Below are 20,422 nucleotides of genomic sequence, written 5' to 3' on the forward strand. Positions count from 1 at the left end.
ATCACGCAAGCCCCCCCAGATCACTCATCTGATTCTCCTGGATTTCTACGGACTTTATATAAGGAGGTCAGGCAGATAAAGTCTGTAGAAACTGCGGAGCTTCTCACTCTGACATTTATTTTCACGCATAAACCTTCTCCAGAGAAAATACAGAGGAACTGCTGAGTCCAGTGCAAGTCTGAAAGCATATTTACTGGTGTGGAGCTTCTGAAGGAAACTGTACAAGCAGGTTACTAATAAATACAACCAAGAAACAGATCATTGATTGGACATGAAAACTTGTTGTCTTGAAACTTAAAACATATCCGTCCTCTGTGAAAAGCACAAATCCAGTTTTTCTTTCAGGCTGTCACAATAACTCTTTTTAATCTTAGCAATGGAAAACATTGGGCGCAAAGTTCACCTTGCAACTGAAAGATTTTGTAAAGGAGTTTCTTGTCGTGCATTGAGCACATTGTGTTTTTCAAAGATGTTCTGAATTATGTTAGAAGAAATAAAGGATACAGAAATGGAAATAGTCATAATTATATTTTCATTAGTGTGTGAACCACACAATAAGAATTGTTCTGGGTTATTTAACATGAGAATGAGCCTTTCATAGCGCCACAGGGAGTGTGTCCACTTCCAAAACCGTCCCCCATGTTTAACTGGCGCCGCACGAGTGGCTGCCTTTACACAGCAGCTCTTGTTCATCACTGAGCCTTTTCTGTTAATTTTCTGTTTTTATTGTGTTATTTCATTTTTAATTTTTGTAGCACACTATGGTAACAAGACTCATCAAGTTTGTCGCTGTCTTTTTGCTGCTTATTGCTGCTTATTGCACTTTTTACCACCGTGTCCGGGGATCCAGCATGCAGCCATACAGCCGCGGTCCCATTGTTTACTCCAGGGAACAGCTGTTAGCATACCGGCACACGGCGCTGCTACCTGGGGAGAGACCCGAGGTCTCCCGCAAGCTAAGGAGGAAGAGACGTGGATGCCGAGCGGGAGCAAAACGTCGCGCCAGGAGGAGACGTTTTAAACCCGTTCTCCCCTCCATCATCATGGGAAACGTACGGTCTCTCCCCAACAAGATGGACGAGTTATCAGCGCTGACTCGCCATCAAATGGAATACCGTGAGTGTAGCCTCATGTTGTTTACGGAGACATGGCTAACGGAGCTAACCCCGGACACACATGCTACACTGGACGGGTTCCGCATCATACGGGCGGACAGGACAACGGAGAGCGGGAAGAGAAAAGGAGGAGGTCTGGCAGTGTTTGTTAATGACAGATGGTGTAACCCTGGGCACATCACTGTTAAGGAGCAGACCTGTACCAAGGACATTGAGCTGTTAGCCGTTAGCATGAGGCCAAGCTACCTACCACGGGAATTCTCGCATGTTATTGTGATGGCTGCATATGTTCCCCCTTCTGCTAATGCTGAGGCGGCCTGTGACGTCATCCACTCGGCGACAAGGAGGCTGCTGACCCAACACCCCAATGCACTCCTCCTTCTCTCTGGTGACTTTAATCATGCCTCTCCGTCCTCCACTCTACCCACATTCACCCAGTATGTCACCTGCCACACCAGAGACAATAAGACACTGGACCTCTTATATGCCAACACCAAGGAGGCCTACTCTTCATCACCTCTTCCTCCCCTGGGAAGATCTGACCACAACCTGGTGCACCTCCTGCCTGTGTATAAACCTCTTGTGCAAAGGCAGCCAGCTGTGACTCGCACAGTAAAAAGATGGTCCGAGGAAGCCGAGGAGGCTCTGAAGGACTGCTTTGACTCTACTGTGTTGGAAGTATTCAGTGATGACCATGGGGAGGACATCGACAGTCTCACTACCTGCATAACGGACTATATCAACTTCTGTATGGAGAACACCGTCCCCACCAGGACTGTACGGTGTTTCTCCAACAGCAAACCGTGGATCACCCCTGAAATAAAGGCCCTCCTCAAGGAAAAGAAGAGGGTCTTTAGATCAGGTAACAGGGATGAGCTAAAGACTGTGCAGAGGGAGCTGAGGAGGAAGATAAGGGACGGGAAGAAAGTCTACAGGATGAAGATGGAGGACCAGCTGCAGCAGAACAACATCAGCGGGGTCTGGAAGGGCCTGAAGACCATGTCTGGTTTCAAGGGGCCCAACCAACAGCCTACGGGGGACCAGAAGTGGGTGAATGACCTGAACTTGTTCTTCAACAGATTCGATCAGCCACTCACCCATCCCCCCATCCAGTCCTCTCTGCTGCTGCAACCCCCTGTGGACTGCCCCCCCTCTCCCCCACCCCCTCCCCCACAACACTCGGCTTCCCTCCCCCACTCCTCATACACCACAGTCCACAATCAGCGCCCCACCTCCCCCCCAATAACCCACGGCACTCAGCCCCCATCCCCCAACTTGTCCCTCACAACTGCCCAGGTGAGGAAAGAACTGAGCAGGATGAAGGTGAGGAAGGCCACGGGTCCAGACGGGATCAGCTCACCTGGAAAAGGCTGGAAGCACTGTGAGGATAATGTTCTTTGATTTCTCCAGTGCCTTCAACAGCATCCAGCCTCTACTTCTGAGGGACAAGCTGGAGCAGACCGGAGTGGACCACCACCTCACCGCATGGATCCTGGACTATCTCACCAACCGTCCACAGTATGTGCGGATACGCGGGTGTGAGTCTGACCTGGTGTCCTGCAGCACGGGGGCCCCACAAGGAACCGTTCTAGCTCCATTCCTCTTCACCATCTACACCTCGGACTTCGCATACAACTCCACTAACTGCCACCTGCAAAAATACTCTGATGACTCTGCAATCGTCGGCCTCATTTCTGCCGGTGATGACAGGGAGTACAGAGAACTGAACGAGGACTTCATATCATGGTGCCAGCGGAACTGCCTCCAGATCAACTCTGGAAAAACCAAGGAGCTAGTGGTGGACTTCCACCGGAGTAAACACTGTCCTCCGACACCAGTGAACATCCAGGGAACGGACATTGACATCGTGAGATCTTATAAGTACCTGGGTGTTCACCTAAACAATAATCTGGACTGGACTGATCACACACAGGCTACCTACAAGAAGGGACAGAGCAGACTCTATCTGCTGAGGAGTCTGAGGTCTTTTGGTGTGCAGGGAGCACTCCTGAGGACCTTCTTCGACTCGGTGGTGGCATCAGCCATCTTCTTTGGAGTGGCCTGCTTGGGCAGCAGCATCTCGACAGCCGACAGGAAGAGACTTAACAAGCTCATCAGGAAGGCCAGCAGTGTGCTGGGGTGTCCACTGGATACGGTGGAGGTGGTAGGAGACAGAAGGATGGTTGCTAAACTATCCTCCCTGATGGACAACTCCTCCCACCCCATGCGGGACACCCTGGCAGCTCTTAACAGCTCCTTCAGCCACCGCCTGATTCACCCCCGGTGTGTGAGGGAGAGGTACCGCAGGTCCTTCCTTCCTGCTGCTGTCAGACTGTACAACCAGCTGTGATCCCATTTAACATTTAACACACAACACAATTTGTGCAATTTATTTAATTATTTAATTTAATTATTATTATTTAATTGTTCTATTATTTACAATTCATTTACTATTTACTTTTTGTTGCTCATTGTTGTTGTTTTTGTTTCTTACTATTTTATTTATTTTTTTGCTCTTTCTTTTTCTCTTGTTGCACTGTACCTGCGCTGCTGTTGTAAACCCTCAAATTTCCCCACTGTGGGACTATTAAAGGATTCTATCTATCTATCTATCTATCTATGTTACACCACTATGTTTCTACAGTAGCCCAGTACGAACAAACCAAACACTGGGTCTTACAGATTTGTGTTAAATTCAGGCCACTGGAGGTTATCCTTCCTCCAAGGATGAGGGCAGACGTAATCAGTTGGTTGAAATATGCAACTTTACCACAAGATGCCACTAAGGTTACATTCATATTACTACGTTTTCATTTATAAACGATCTCGGTCCAAATAAGTGTTTTGGCTCCATATATTCCTTATAATCCCTGTATGTTCTTACACGCCTAAAACGCATATCACATGAACAATCATGTACACAGGAAGTATTTCGTTGTTAGTTGCAGAATTGTCATAGGTTGCTTAAGTAAGAAGTTTTTCTCCTACGTGTGTAAACAGTTATAATCGTTGTAACATTCAGACTTTAACTGCACAACCGCTGTCAGCAACGCTTGTAATGAATTATCCATGTTGAATTTTACATTGATATTCAAGGATAATGTTTTCTTTTGGAAGGGGTTATGTGATAGGAGCCTGAAGATTTTGTAAAACTAAAACAGGGCCAGCAGCAAACTTCTCAATTTTTACTCTGGATTTATGTTACACCAGGTGTAATTGTAGAAGATTTGATGCATTTTCAAATTTAAATATAATCTGCATGTAGCCTAAATCCTACACACTGGACCTTGTAGTGAAATGTTTTCACAGCTTTTGAATGGATCACCACAAACTTTGATTCAGACATTCATTAAGACAAGATACCTGCAAAACTAATGACATTTACATCAGCCTGTTGTTAGTGCTAATTAGAATGTTACCATGCATACATGCTGAAATAAGATGTTGAACATGGTAACCATTGCATTGTGTGTCTAGGAGCAGCCTCAGAGAGTAGCTATGGATGTTTATTGTCTTGTTTTGCTTTATACAAGGCATGTCTACTCTTATTTCTTCAGCTGCTTACAGCAAGGAACATTGGTAATGGATTCAAACAACACACCACAATCATTCATTCTGAAGGTATTTTGTAAGAGGTTTTCATGGGAAAAATTATTCTTGCTGGTTACAACTTTAAAATCTCATCGTCCTTCATTGAGCTCATAAATACCACAGGTGTATAAAGTCAGAGGCTATGTTTATTCATTTTAATGTGTTGATGTGTTTATATAGCTGTTCTGTTATTTCACAGTTGTGTTATTAGATTTTATTTACTTTTATAATTATAGTTATTATCACCAGAGCAAAAGGTAAAGCTTATTTCTCTGCTCTCCCCTGCACTTTGCTCACTGAAAGGGAAAGGAAATAACAGGTTAAGGACAGAGACGGGCTTGTAGAAAAGCAAAATGTAAACCAAACAGAATATACAGCTTGAGAAGAAATAACAATGCAGACTGTCTGTAGATTCAGGCATGAATGAGGCGTCTTGACACTTTGTCGAGGTACGTGACACGTCTCCTGACCGTGACCTTTGTTGCATGTCATCCCTTCCCTCTGCCGTCGCTCCCCCCTGTCGCTTTCCAGCAGAGCAGAAATGTCACCAGAAAAGAATCCTAAAAAACAACCAAGAATTAACAATGACAAGTAAGTGAAGCGCTTCAGAAACTCCACACACTGAGCGCTGTATTCTGCCATTTTTTTTAATTCATTCTGCAGCCCCTTCGATGCATACATCTCTGACATTAACTGGAAGCGGCTGTCATGTTTCTTCTATATTGTTCAAATTAGAGTGACCGATATCTTATTTCGATTCAGAAGTGGTGTGAAGTCATGAAATATTAATTGGGTTTAGAGTGTTTAGCAAGATGACTTTGAGCGAGTGCATAGATGGTCATTAAATGAAGAGTTGTCTGCTTAGGGTGGGAGGATGATGTGTCAGTGAGGCCCTGTAGTCACACAGCAGGATGTGAGCTGCATTGAGTGGAACTGCCACACTAGTTTAATGATCAATCCACTGGGTGATGATGATTATTGCCACATCAGCTTGCATGCAAAAGCTTGTATAGTGCAATTAATGATGGAGGTCTCTGTCAGCTTTAAAGCTGCACTAATCATTGGATCGATTAAATTAATGAAAGGAATCACCCATAAGCCATGAACTCCTGAGGATGTTGGGTCCGATGTTTGCTTTTCTCACATGAACAACACAGAAGGAGATTTTCCGCTCAGACCTATTCTCAACAACACAGATATCTCCGGAGCATTTAGGTGAGGGGTGGTGCAGCAAGCAGATGCAAGAACCTAACGTATCAATCCTGCTGCGGAGATCACGCGTTTTTTTTTCCAGCAAATTGACACCGGCTTCCGCCCCTATCACTAAAAGCTCTCTAGACATCTGTCTTTTCCTTCCATGTGTATGGCACTGCTTTTTCATCCTGAGATATTTGTATTCTTTTTTTTAATCAGAGGGGACTGGCCAGAGAATGTTGAGAGTCTTTCACTGAGATATTTGCATACAGCCCCTTCAGGGAAAGTCTGCAGGATCTCCAGAGTCTTTTCAGCTTAATCTGCAGCCCCGAAGTGGCCAAAAATCCATGTGGCTTAACCTAAATTAAACACAGCACAAAGCAACAAGAAAGCTGTTTTGAGTGATAATTGGCAGCACAATTAGTTTTTTTCAGTACAAAAAGGACATCAGTTCATTGGTTTCAGACAGACTGGAGATGTTAAACCAGAATGCAAGAAGACAGCTGATTTATCTTGCTCAAAGGCGAGAATTTACCCAGCTTGTGAGGGTTATCACTCCATCATGTAAGTTTCAGTAGCAGCTTGATGAATTTCCTCGAAGAATCATATTCATCCATTATCTTTACTCTTTAGCAGCATCACAAGCAATCAAGTATATATGTACATACAATTCGGTGTTTGATGAAATGTTGTAGTTGTTCGCATCATTCATATTTTTGTGATGGAGGGGAAAGTGCAGGAGTCATTTTTCACTTTCAGAGGTGAGGTCTGTAAAATATTTAATTTAATTTGAAAAATCAGTGGGTTGTGCTATTGCCGCGCCTTGACTTTGTTTTAATTTCCATCAGCACAGATTAATGAATTGTATTTGCTTGATCTCCTCCCACTTTAATAGATGACAAATGCATAAAATGTGACAAAATGACACTTCTGGGACAACAGTGAAGCTCACCATTTGAAAAATTGCTTAACGAAATCATTTGCTGGTTTGTGGCTGAGTCTTTTCCAAAGAGGTGACCATGCAACCACTCAATCTCCTGCCTGCTCCCATCTCTCGACGCAGGCTGTCGCATTTTGAAGGCAGCCCTCGCATTTGGAACAAATTATATGTGGAAGTCCAATAGAAAATATGTTGTCCGCTGCTTGACACACCTAATGAAAATGGATGGCTGGGTAGCGCGGATGGGACCGGACACCTGACAATCTATTGTCTCTCCCCATCAGTGCACAGCACTCAGCTCAATCCAGTCGCACATGTCTCCCCGTGGGAATGAAGATGTCTCGACTAATGGGAAGCATAATGGCTGTGGACAGATGGAAGACATCTCGCTTTAGCCCGCATTCCCTTGCTCAGTAACGAAGGCACGGCTTGTTGACTGATAAGGATAGGGGGGGAAAAAGCAGGAGAGAGTGGTGTGTCACTGTTTAGTATCCAGCCCTTAAAGAATATTCGAGGGATTGAACAAAACCATGCCAGAACACTGCGGGTGTGCATAATTTCCTGCCACATGAGTCTGTGTGTTGTGCGTGGGATGAAATAATGGAGGGCTCTCCTGACTGTTCCCTGCCTCAGAGCATCAGGTCAATACATGCACACCAGGATGTGAGGCCCCTGGCTGGCAGGTCGTGTCACTGGCTGTAAAAATAGCAGCTGGCAATCCAATAGCTCTGATTTATGAAGCATGTTGATACCCAGACTGTAACAATGCCTGGGTCGGGAGATGATTGGTGGGCTCTCTGTTGAAAAATAAGCACAGCCTTGCAGCAAGATTGACACTTTACCCAGCAACGTAAACCCATCACCTCAGCTGTAAAAGGACTCAATTACTAATGGCAATAACTCCCAACTTTTCTCTTCTCTTTTGTTTTTTTTAGAATTCTTTCTTTTTGTTTGTTCGAGGATGATATTTCACATTTCAGACCTGTCACAACAATTCATGAACATATATTGTAAATTCTTGAAAAATATATAAACTGTTGGTTAGCTTTAAACATGTGAGCAGTTCCATGTGTCCCTGTGTTAATTGTTCATTTGTCTCTTGTTATTTGACAAATATAGGTCAAAGATATATATCACAGCGTTTTATCAGTATAAAATATTGATTTGGTAGATTTAACGTGAAATATTTCCTATTTGCTCAGGTTATTTAGGCAGGACACAATGCACAGAGGGATTATAAAAAAAAAATGTATTTGTCACAAAATTCTATTTGTAAATCAACCAACCTATAAGCATTTAAATTTAACAGCCACTCCATTCTCTCATCATCCACGCACTAAAACATATCTGGATTTTTGACATAAAATGTATTTAATATAGACATTCCTTACTGTGGATAATAAGGACAGTATAAAACAAAATGTATATCATATTTCTCCTTATTCATATAATTCACACAACATGTCGTCAACCTGGATGTTTGTAAATCTGCCAACTTCAAGGGCCTGAGGAGGGATTCCTGTTCTTAACTGTGCAACTAAAGATCATACCTATACATTTGCCTATACAATTATGGCGGAACAGCTTCAGTGCCATAATTATGCTTGATTTGAATATATGTTTGTAATTTACGTTTTAACGAAGAATTTTTTACCATTTTTCTTCAAATCTCGAAAGTAACTTTATTCTTAACACTGTAGTCCAATCTTCCACTGAGGACGGTTCCTTTACAAATCCATTATTTCGAAAGAGCTGGATATGGGTCGTTATATTTGGAGGTATAGAAACATTATTCTGATTAGTTATGATACCTTGAAGGCTGAAGATGATATAAAAAAGTCTAAATCCATCAAGTTGACTACTTAATCCTATATTCCCTCCTGAATGTCTGTGCTACATTTATGAGCTTTTCCTTGTTCCTCAGTGATGCTGTAAAATGCAGCATGTGCAGTATTTCACATAATATTTCACTAGTTATACAGCTAAGAACAGTGAATATATTTCACACAATATTTTTTTCCATGCCCTTCATCACTCTGTCCCAAATGAATGTCCAGAACTTTAGAAATCAGTCTGATTTTTGTGGGCTGAGTACAGCAATTTTTACACATGTACTCCGGTGACTGTCTGTACAATTAGGACATTCTGCGGAGTTTGCTATTTACAACAATGCAACATGACATTGTTCCTAACAACACAGAAATCTGTTCAGTGAGTGTTCAGGTGAGGGGTAGTGCAGCAGGCAGAGGCAGGGGAGTGATGTATTAATTCATTAATAATTTTTTAAAGCATAGCGACACCTATGTCAGCCCTTATTTCTGAAAGCTCTCTTGACATCTTTGTCATTGCCTTTCATGTATGGCTCCGCTTTTTCATCTTGAGATATTTGTATTCTTTTAATTTTTTGCGTCTGTGTCACTTGTTTGAAACATCAACATGGACACTCGCTTCCATTGAATCCTTAGGAGAATCTCCTGCTGTTTTCTCACATCATCCCTTTTAGACATTATCATAGTCTATGTTGGGGCCTGGCAGGAGAAAACTCCGCAGGAACTCCGAAGCCTCTCTGTCGGACAACTCACATATAGACACTCAGGATTATATCAGGAGATTCTGTGAAGTTCAGTGCTGGTCTGAAAGCAGGTTTAGACAAAACGCAAACAAAAATCGTTTGTGTTCGTTCAAAGTAAGAGGCGTATACTACCAGCTATTTTTTTTAACTGTGCTCATATAGAAATAAATAAAGGTTTATTCTAGAAGGTTCCTGATTAATCAGTTTCATATGTACAGTGCCTTGCATAAGTATTCACCCCCCTTGGATTTTTTCCCATTATGTACTGTTACTAAATGGAATTCAAATAGAATTAAATAAACTTTTTCCCGTTTGATCAACAAAACATGCATAGTACTTTGGAGGTGCAAAATAAATTTTATTGTGACACAAACAATAATGAGAACAAAAAAGTTGACATCTGTTGGGTGCACAAGTATTCACCCCCCTGTGTCAATACTTGGTAGAACCCCCTTTCGCTGCAATTACAGCTGCAAGTCTTTTGGGGTATGTCTCTACCAGCTTTGCACATCTAGAGATGGAAAGGTTTGTCCATTCTTCTTGGCAAAAAAGATGAAGCTCAGTCAGATTGGATGGAGACCGTCTGTGAACCGCAATCTTCAAGTCTTGCCATAGATTCTCTATTGGATTGAGGTCTGGGCTTTGACTGGGCCATTTTAAGACATTAACATTCTTTAATCCAAACCATTCCTTTGTAGCTCTGGCTGTATGTTTAGGGTCATTGTCCTGCTGGAAGATGAACCTCCGCCCCAGTCCCAAGTCTTTTGCAGACTGCATCAGATTTTCTTCAAGGATTTCCCTGTATTTGGCTCCATCCATCTTTCCCTCTATTCTGACCAGTTTCCCTGTACCTGCTGAAGAGAAGCATCCCCACAGCATGATGCTACCACCACCATGTTTCACTGTTGGGATGGTGTGCTCAGGGTGATGGGCAGTGTTGGGTTTTCGCCACACATAGCGTTTTGCACTGAGGCCAAAAAGTTCAATTTTGGTCTCATCTGACCAGAGCACCTTGTTCCACATGTTTGCTGTGTCTCCCACATGGCTTCTGGCAAACTCCAAACGGGATTTTTTATGGATCCCTTTCAACAATGGCTTTCTTCTTGCCACTCTTCCATAAAGGCCAGATTTGTGGAGTAGACGACTAATAGTTGTCCTGTGGACAGATTCTCCCACCTCAGCTGTGGATCTCTGCAACTCCTCCAGAGTAACCATGGGCCTCCTGGTTGCTTCTCTGATTAATTTTCTCCTTGTCCGACTCTTCAGTTTGGGTGGACGGCCTCCTCTTGGTAGGTTTGCGGTTGTGCCATATTCTTTCCATTTTCTTATGATGGATTTTATGGTGCTCAGAGAGATGTTCAAAGCTCTGGATATTTTTTTATAATCTAACCCTGCTTCATATTTCTCCACAACTTTATCCCTGACCTGTTTGGTGAGCTCCTTGGTCTTCATGATGCTGTTTGTTCAGTAATGATCTCTAACAAACTCTGAGGCCTTCAAAGAACAGGTATATTTATACTGAGATAAAATTACAGACATGTGGATCCTATTTACTAATTATGTGACTTGCAAATGTGACTTGTGAATGCAATTGGTCGCACCAGATCTTTGTTAGGGGTTTCACAGTAAAGGGGGTGAATACATATGCACTCAACACTTTTCAGATTTTTATTTGTAAATAATTGTGAAATCCATGTAATATTTCCCCCCACTTCCAAATGATGCACTATTTTGTGTTGGTCCATTACATAAACTCACGATGAAATAAATTTTAATCTGTGGTTATACCATGACAAAATGTAGAAAAGTCCAAAGGGGGTGAATACTTATGCAAGGCACTGTACAAATGTTTCCTCCAGGTGGAATCGTGTGCAGAAAAATACTACTTTTTTATATCTCAGAGTTGACGAGTTGTGATGTGTGTACTGATGTTTTCAGAAATGTCAGAAGCCATGGAAAATTGTTTTTTTCGTCGTATTTTAACTTTAGTTTTTCTCCAGACTTTTACATTACACCTGAGAATTTTTTTGTGGCTATTACCAACCTACCTACAGCTAAAATCTTCGCCTCTGTGGCTTCTAGACACCAACATGGCATTACTTAAGATGCGAAAGCTCAAATTTTAATTTGTAGCAAATGCTTAGACATCAAATTTGGAATGTTCTTGAGGCACTTGTAACAGATAAAATGCTTTAAAGGCCTCTGGTAACAGTTTCAACTTTATCTGGGTATAGACCACTGTTACACCATATAGAGTGGTTGAAACCAGTCAGTAAGGTGAATTAAAATGACCCTTAATACTTGCTCTGCCTGAGATGTTCTTATCTGTTGAACTTAGTTTAGTGAACTGAGTCGGGTTTCAGCTCTTAACCAACACGGTGCTGTAATGCTCACCTTAAGCCCCTTATTTTCTTCATGTGGTTTGATGTAACATGCTGCGATGAAAAAAATGTCTGTGTCTGAACAAAATCAATACAGGAAGTCAACACAGAGGATGATGAAAATGTCTGAAACCAAGTTCAAACACTTTTCAAATTCAGTTCATGTAACTGATTCATTTCATACATGAGTTACAACAAAGAGAGTGTCCACAGAGGAGCCTTTCCTCGAGCTGTGGTACTTAGCGTGCTGTAGCTGACGGTTTAGTCGAGCATCAGCTCTTTGTGATGCTCCACATTGTCTGGACACTGGGACACATCCTTCCCCAAAGGGTCCGGCTGAAGTCAGGGCAGGGAAAGTGCTGAGCGGCACAATTGTCATACGTGACAAATGGAGACTCAGAGGAGACGGGGACAGAAATAGTAGAGGGGGGGGGGGGGATCTGGCACAGATTAACAGGAGTGGCACATGCTGGCTTTCAGGGCTGTTCCTGAGTCTCTGTTTGGCAGAGCCATCATCAATCAACATCACGTCCTTCTCATCAGGGTTTGTCTACACACACTGACCCTGCCCTCTGAGGCTGATACATCATAGATAGGCGGGGGGTGCAGGCCAGCAGGGGCTGTAGATAACGCCCATATCTGGGAATACTCTAGAAATGATGAAGCGGTTTTTATATTGTATTAGTTTTTTTTTATTGTAGTTGAGATATAGAGTACATACAAGAGGTCATACAGGCTCTGTAAAATAGTTGTATATACAGTCCAGTTTGTGCCTCTCATCTAATACTAATACATTCTGAGCTGAGCATCAATTTCCCCCAAGGAATAAAATACACAGTTCCTTAAAACCTAGATATGCTAATAATGTTTTGAAGGTTTTCCAGAAGTAACACTGATTTTTTTTTTAAATAAATAAAAATAATACTCTTTAATTTTCCATTCTTATACAAAATATGACTTCATCCTTTTTTTCTGCTGTAGAAAAAGAGTACAGACCTGTATTGCTGTGTGACTCACAAGATGCATAACCCCGTGTAGGCCTATTGATCTGTTTGTTTAGCTCACAACAGCGCTGCAGGTGTATGATGATGTGTGACCATGGATGGACGAAACAAGTTTCCACAGTAGTGATCGTCTATAGCATCAGTATCAAGGTCCCGCCAATACACATGTCTGACACATTGTTAGTCTGTCTCAACTGTCTATCATGACATTTCAGTCAGTGAATGTAAAACTATACTGAAAAGTGCTTTGAGTGGTATGAAGACTATAAAAGTTCCATATAAATGCAGACCAAATACCATTTTTGTTTGTTGGTGATTGTGAATGTTTCTTATCTCAGGCCTCTCTTGGAAAAGAGATCTGGATCTCAATACTGTCTGATAAATAAAGATTAAGTAAAAACAAAAACAAAATAGGTTATCAAAAAGAAACATCACAATATCAGTCATATGATACATTTCTTAAAAAATTGATGTAATGTTTTCGTTGACTTATTTAGTTTGATCCATGTCTATCTAAATTGAGGAGGTGGCGTTAATGAGCTATACTGCAGCCAACCACCAGGTGGCCATCAAGATGGCCACCCTGACAGCCCTCCCTCCACCTGTTGGCCTGCAGACATCCAATTAAAATGTTAATGTATGCTAACATTAGCATACCTTTATATGAATGTTGGCATACAGCAATGTTGTACATTGCACATAACATTAGCAAACATAACAGAGCCACAACGTGACAGTAATACAAGACACTGTTTGTTGGTCTTCAGGACAAATATTTTGACATGTGACGCTCGGAAAAATCCAGGTGTAAACAATAACATGAATGTTGGCTGAATTCCATTGAGCTGCTTGAGTTTCAGAGACCTTTGCTCATGCTGTGGCACTGTCATGGCTCATTAGGACACTTGAATAGAGGTGAGCTATTATTAATGTTATTAGTAACATGACTCAGAATGTCTGTGGTGTATTAGTTCAATAGTTTAAGCAGTCAAACCAGCTTTTGAACTAGAGGAAGTTGTGGACCACAGAGGTTACGTTTTACAATCTGGAACAATGTCCCTAATTCTGTGGATGCATTAAGCTTAGTCTGTCTTTGATATTGCTATCTAGTTTTTATTCATTGATGAAAACTGTTTTGAAGTTTTAAAAATCATTTTTCACTTATTCACATACACTGAAAAGGGGCTGAATATTTACTTGGACTTTTCTCCCTGAATTGAAACATGCAGAGGCTCTGTGATTACTCAAACACCTTCATGTTTAGCAATAACCCATAGTGATAATGTGATAACACGATATTTGCAAATGTACAAAAATAAATAAAAAACTGGAACCTCTCAGAAATGTTCAGATCCTTTATTCCAGGAGTTTGTCGAAGCTCATTTGGAAGCAGTTATAGTCTTGAGTAAATCTCTATATGCTTTGCAAACCTGAATTTGGGCAGTTTATCTAAATCTTCCAGACAGGTGCTCTCAAATCCACACAGGCTCTGTGGAGTTTCAAGGCCAAATGTATACTTCTGCACAGACACTGAAGCCTGCACCTCTCTTTGAAATGTAAATACATGTTGCGGCATTACAGACCACAAATTTGATTGGTCTACTTGGTAGCAACTAAATATCTGCTTCAGTCTCAATCACTTCAGTGGTCATATACCATATAGATGATTTATACATATACATAATATATCATCTTCTCTGACTTCCCCTCTCTTCTTTTTTGCAATAACTGTTCAACTTATTAACTAATAAACACATTTTGACTTGACTCCACTGCCAACTAGTGTTAGGTGGTGTAATTGCAGAGGGACACAGACACAACAGAGCAGAATAATAAATGCTCACAATGGCAGGAGCAGGTTTTCTTCAAGGACGTCTCTGTGTTTGGCTGCATTTGTCCTTCTCTCAGTTCCGACCAGTGTCCCTGTTACTCAGAGTTGATATTGCTGTCTTTGGATGTCTCTAGGATGTGTGTGTGTGTGTGTGTGTGTGTGTGTGTGTGTGTGTGTTTGTGCTTCCTATTAGGTCACATTTAGTTTTTATTGTGGGAAAAAGATCATCAGAGATTATTAAAACTGACGAATAGACCATAAGTCAACATCGGACTTTCACTGAAATATCTGTGGAAAAAGTTTGGCCATGCCCTTAAATAATAGTGACTTATTGCATTAGGCTGTGAAAAGTTTAATTGAGGGCCCCTGCTCTTATATACAGGATGTATAATCAAAGAGAACATATCAACAAATCCACATGATCCCTGGCTTAATATTCTGGATATTTATTTTTTGTTATTTCAAAAAGGGACATTAAATGAGAAAAATGGAGAGTAAAATATATCTGAGTGGAAATGTTCTGCATGTTATTAATTCATTGCGTTTACCATTCTCACCAGTTGAATAATGAATAGCCAAAGAACATTTTGGCCACTCCAACTGTCATCTCCTTAAAAAACTCCCCAACCTCCCGCATTATATGTGAGAGGACAAGTGGCGAGGAGAAGGGAAACATCTTGGATCTTCCAACACAGGAGCCTCACCCCATGGTGAGCAGCAGAATGGAGTGGTGGCATCATACCATGCATAATTCAGGAGTGTAAATTAACCCTGTGTAGGGATACCCATCAATCAAGAGGGGGTGGGGGGGGGGGGGCGTAACAGCATTGGCTGGGGGAGTGTGGAGGGAGGGTGGAATGCTGGTAGCGGTTGGCTGGTGTGTAGCTGGTGGTCTGTCAGATGCAGTGTAATGGAGAGGGAATCCGAAGTCACCACTAGAATTAGCCACCCACCATTTCAACAGGTGGCCTCGACAGTCATGTGAGGCATGTGGACAGGCTCGGGCAGAGACGCTGTAATCTGGGGGGTCATATACTGTCTCAGCCGAGTGGAAACAAAACAAGTGGACCGGGATTTAAGGTTTAATGGTGTTTACACTTTAGAACAATAGTTAAGATAATGATCTGGGACATGGACATCCCTCTACTAATGCCCGAAATATCTGTCTGTCTGTCTGTGAAATTCATATCTTGAGAACCGTTTATCTTATTGGCTTCAAACTTGGCATGTGTATTATTAAGGGCAAAGCGAAGTGCAGTGTTTCATTTAGAAGGATTTTAATGCGTAATACATTCAATATTGATACAATTTCAATAAACGGACAATCAGTGCCTTGGAGTCTGTAGGAGTGGGTCAGCGTTCAACAGGAACTCTGTGGACCGGGTTGAGCGTGTCTTCTTCTATGTCTACTGAGACACACCTGATTATTAATAAAGCTAATTCAAAATCATTTTATGAAAACATACTATAAAAATCACAACTATAAAATTAGTGCAATAAGAATCCAGTTGTTCATTGACACACAACGGCCTCGATCAGATAAACCAGGTAGGATGAACGAAAAGTTTTCACCCCAAAACACACACAGCAGGCACACAAGAAAAAGTGACAGGAGAACTTTTTGAGGAGGATTCACTAATGACAAGGAATAGTTCTGAAGTAGCTCCAGAGCATTAACACAGGACAAGAGAAAAGCCCAGTCCAACAAGGCAGGTTTAGAACAGGCGCTGCAATTGTATGCTTAAGGATTCTCTACACTTTAAATCATTTAATTGATGCAGCACATAATGATTCACACTCAATGAAAACTTTGAACTAATAACAAATAATCACACACCATTGAGCCACTGAGAGGACGAGGATTTTCTCTTGTGTCCAATGATTTGCTGGTCACTGAGCAGATCTGATGCATAGACGATTACATTTTTTAGGGTAAATTCAATCACTTGGTTCAGGGCTGAGATATTTTTGATCAATGTTAAGAATTGATTCCATGAGCTGTTCTCGTCTGTGATGAAATATTTTGCTATCGTGGGAAGAGCATTTGAAAACAGATAGATCCACTCACCAAAAAGCTCCAGTTTCAGTTGGGATATTTTGAGCACAAGGTTTATCAGAAACTGTTTTGCTGTGCAGATCTATCTATATTCAAATACTTCTATCGGACCTTGGGACGTGCATGTGCCTGTTTTTTTTCTTTCTCAGAGTGGGACAAGTATGAAATGGTCAGGCCTCATAGGTAGGCTTTTAAAAGTAGGGTAAGTTATATCAGTTCAACACACTTCTTGTCAAAATCTGCTAATATCTCCTGGCGTTCTTTTACCTGTATGGTCTGTCCAGCTGTACCAAAAATCCAGTCTAATTCATAGCCCTGGCTCTGTATTTAGGAACCACATAAATAAAATCTGTAAAACAAACCAAACTATTGTTTTCTTTGTTGTTTCTTTATTATTATTTTAAAAATAGCCAAATACCCAAGCACCTGGAACGGCAGCAAACCAAAAGAAGATAACAAAACAAGAAAAATTACACGAACATCAGTGAGCTGTCTCAATGGTGGCGAGACCTCCGGGAGCTGCCAAAAGCTGCGACACACCAGTATATAACTCCTCAGAGCAGGCAGCAACCAGTCAACAACACAGGTTCAAAGGTCAGTGTCTGACTGTCTGGTTCTTCAAGGACTGACAGACGCTAACTGTTGTGGATGATTCAGGTTGTTGAATGTGTAGTTTGTGTACATGCCGTGGGTGTATTCTATGGAGCCAGAACAGTCTCAAAAGGATTAAATGCACACAGAAATGAATACATGCGCAAAAAAGATCCACAAATACATTTTCAATGCACACACAAATATGTTTCATTCCATATATAAGTAAAAAAAATTCACATGTAAAATATAAGATTCATAAACATATTTCCGATGCACACACAAATAGAAAAAAAATTCACAAATATATGCATGTAAAAGTATTTGCAATCTTCATCAAATACATATTTGGAGCTTGTTACATTCATATATAAACTGTTGGACCTGCATTTACAAAGTGCTTTTAATTTGTAAACCTCGCTGCATTTGTGTGTGAGACTTTTGAGACTTTTGAGACTCCCCTGACGTGTCTCTGTTTCACGAATGCATTTTTTCTAAGAGGGGATCGCCTGTAGCCAATCAGATGTCTCACTCCTGTACAGCCAATCAGGTGAGTGCCATTACACGACGTCATTAAAACGTGCGCAGGCAGCCTGGAGGTTTTTAGCCCGCCAGCCAATAGACATAGAATTAGTAGACGCTGATCCCCGGCTCCTCACACACAGTGAACGATGACATCAGAAAAGGGCTGTTGATGACGCGACAGTTTTGCTGAAATAAAGTGACACCCAGCGGGTCAAAATGCTTATGTTATCGTGTCTTAACGCAGCGGTTCCCCGGTATTGTTTCCAAACTGCGTTGCTAATTCAACAGCTACAGTCCGCCAGTCGAAATGGCGGACAGCCAGCGGCGTTGTCCGGCTGACGGTGGCTGGTTAGAGCACTTACAGCATGTGTGTACGGTCACATACGGTTATAACGAACTTTGATAACGGGGATAGCGGGCTAGCCACCATGCTAACTGCGGTGGGAACAGCGCAAAAACCCGCTGACTTAATCCCAAGGCTCTCATGACACTGTTTCTCAAACACCGTCAGGTTAGAAGCAAACACTTGGTAGTAGTTAGTATCGGGTGTCCGTGCTGACTGTGTGGAAGCTGGGGGGAAGCTAGCTGCCTCCGTGTAGCTTCAAGCTGTTGCAGCTGTTGAATTAGCAACGCAGTTTGGAAACAAGACCGGGGAACCGCTGCGTTAAGACACGATAACATAAGCATGTTGACCCGCTGGGTGTCACTTTATTTCAGCAAAACTGTCGCGTCATCAACAGCCCTTTTCTGTTGTCATCGTTCACTGTGTGTGAGGAGCCGGGGATCAGCGTCTACTAATTCTATGTCTATTGGCTGGCGGGCTAAAAACCTCCAGGCTGCTATTTGATGAAGATTGCAAATACTTTTACATGCATATATTTGTGAATTTTTTTTCTATTTGTGTGTGCATCGGAAATATGTTTATGAATCTTATATTTGAAATTTTTTTACTTATATATGGAATGAAACATATTTGTGTGTGCATTGAAAATGTATTTGTGGATCTTTTTTGCGCACGTATTCATTTCTGTGTGCATTTAATCCTTTTGAGACTGTTCAATTACAAAATCCTCTTCTCTGGAATGAGAAAATATTCTTCACTTGGTTTTTTTGAATTACCATGGGTCAGCCACTGATAATAAGTCACATCAGAATTATCTGAAAGTAGAACAGTACAGCTATGTTGACAAGTCTAAACATAGGATCTGTTCTAACAGATGGTTCAGCATTGTCGGCATCTGGTGCAGAACATTTCTGAAGTGATTTTGATGATATTTTTTGTTATGAAAAAAATAAAAAGTTGCGTTAGAATTTAGAAGGGGTCATACTTCAACATGTGGATCTATGACATCAGCATTAAGTCTCTTAGAATGAGTGAATACCTAAATCAGCTTATTGGCTTTAATATGTCAGCTCATAAACCTAATGGGAGTGGTTACATTATTTACCATTCCCAAAAGGAGACACACCCACCCACACACACACACACACACACACACACACACACACACACAGCACCGCACGCTTGTAATAACTAGTGGCCAGCATTCCTTAGTTTGTGAGACACCAGAAAAGGGAAAGCCACATTCATTTCGCATGAGTTCAGACATTGAGTTCACATATTGGACTATGAATTGTTCCAGTGCTGAGTGTCTCTGTATCAGAAACTCATATCTCTATAGTACTGTTTAGAAGTTTGGTTGATAGATAAATAGCAAAACATACAATGTTTTAATTAGCACTCGCCCCCTCGTCAGCTGTTGTTAGCACAGTCGTCCTCTTCAGACTTGTCCCCCCCCTGTGGTGATTATCCTTTGCACACAGTGTTTACATGTGCTTTGGTCACAACTTGGTTCTCTCAAGATCTCTCAGGGGAAATCTGTGGAATGCTATTGGCCAGTGCTTCTTTCCTTCAGGACACCCAGCACATGAGCACTATTCTGTATCTTAAAGGGAACAAGCGAGGAGGGTCTTGATCGATGTCATACAAATGTAATAAATCAATCAATTTTCATTTGTATGGTCTATATTCACAGTTTGAGTTTAGTCTCATAGGGCTTAACAAGGTGTGACATCCTCTCTCCTTAAAGGGATAGTTCACCCAAAAATTTAGTGTTTGAGTCACAAAACTATTCTGGAGTTTCAGGGCTTAATAGCGTTGCAGACAAATCCAATACAATTGAAGTCAAGGTGACCAATTTTTTAAAAGTAGAGAAAAGATCGAGACTCAAAAAGGTACCATTTAGATGAGTGGTATTATTTGGATGAACTATACTTTTCACGCTCAACATAAGTAAGGAATAACTACCAAATAAATAAAACAAGTAATAGAAGCCTCTTGAACTGAACACATCGACAAAATTACAATATTTGCAACATTGATTAGAAGAAACAGTTTGTAACATAATGGAGAAGTGTTTCAATGTTTAAAGTATTTGCACAGTCAAGGAGAGAGCAGCAATGACAAATTAATTGAGGAGTTATTTCCAGTAGTGGTAGAATATGTGAGTAGACATATTGTATATCAAGCAGTCTTGTGATCATAGTTCATGATCAGCTGCCACCACGATCATGATCCACCATAAGGACCCACCATCACGATATCTGATTCATGAACCACCT

This window comes from Pleuronectes platessa, chromosome 17 (genome assembly GCF_947347685.1).
Source record: "Pleuronectes platessa chromosome 17, fPlePla1.1, whole genome shotgun sequence".
Lineage (NCBI taxonomy): Eukaryota > Metazoa > Chordata > Actinopteri > Pleuronectiformes > Pleuronectidae > Pleuronectes > Pleuronectes platessa.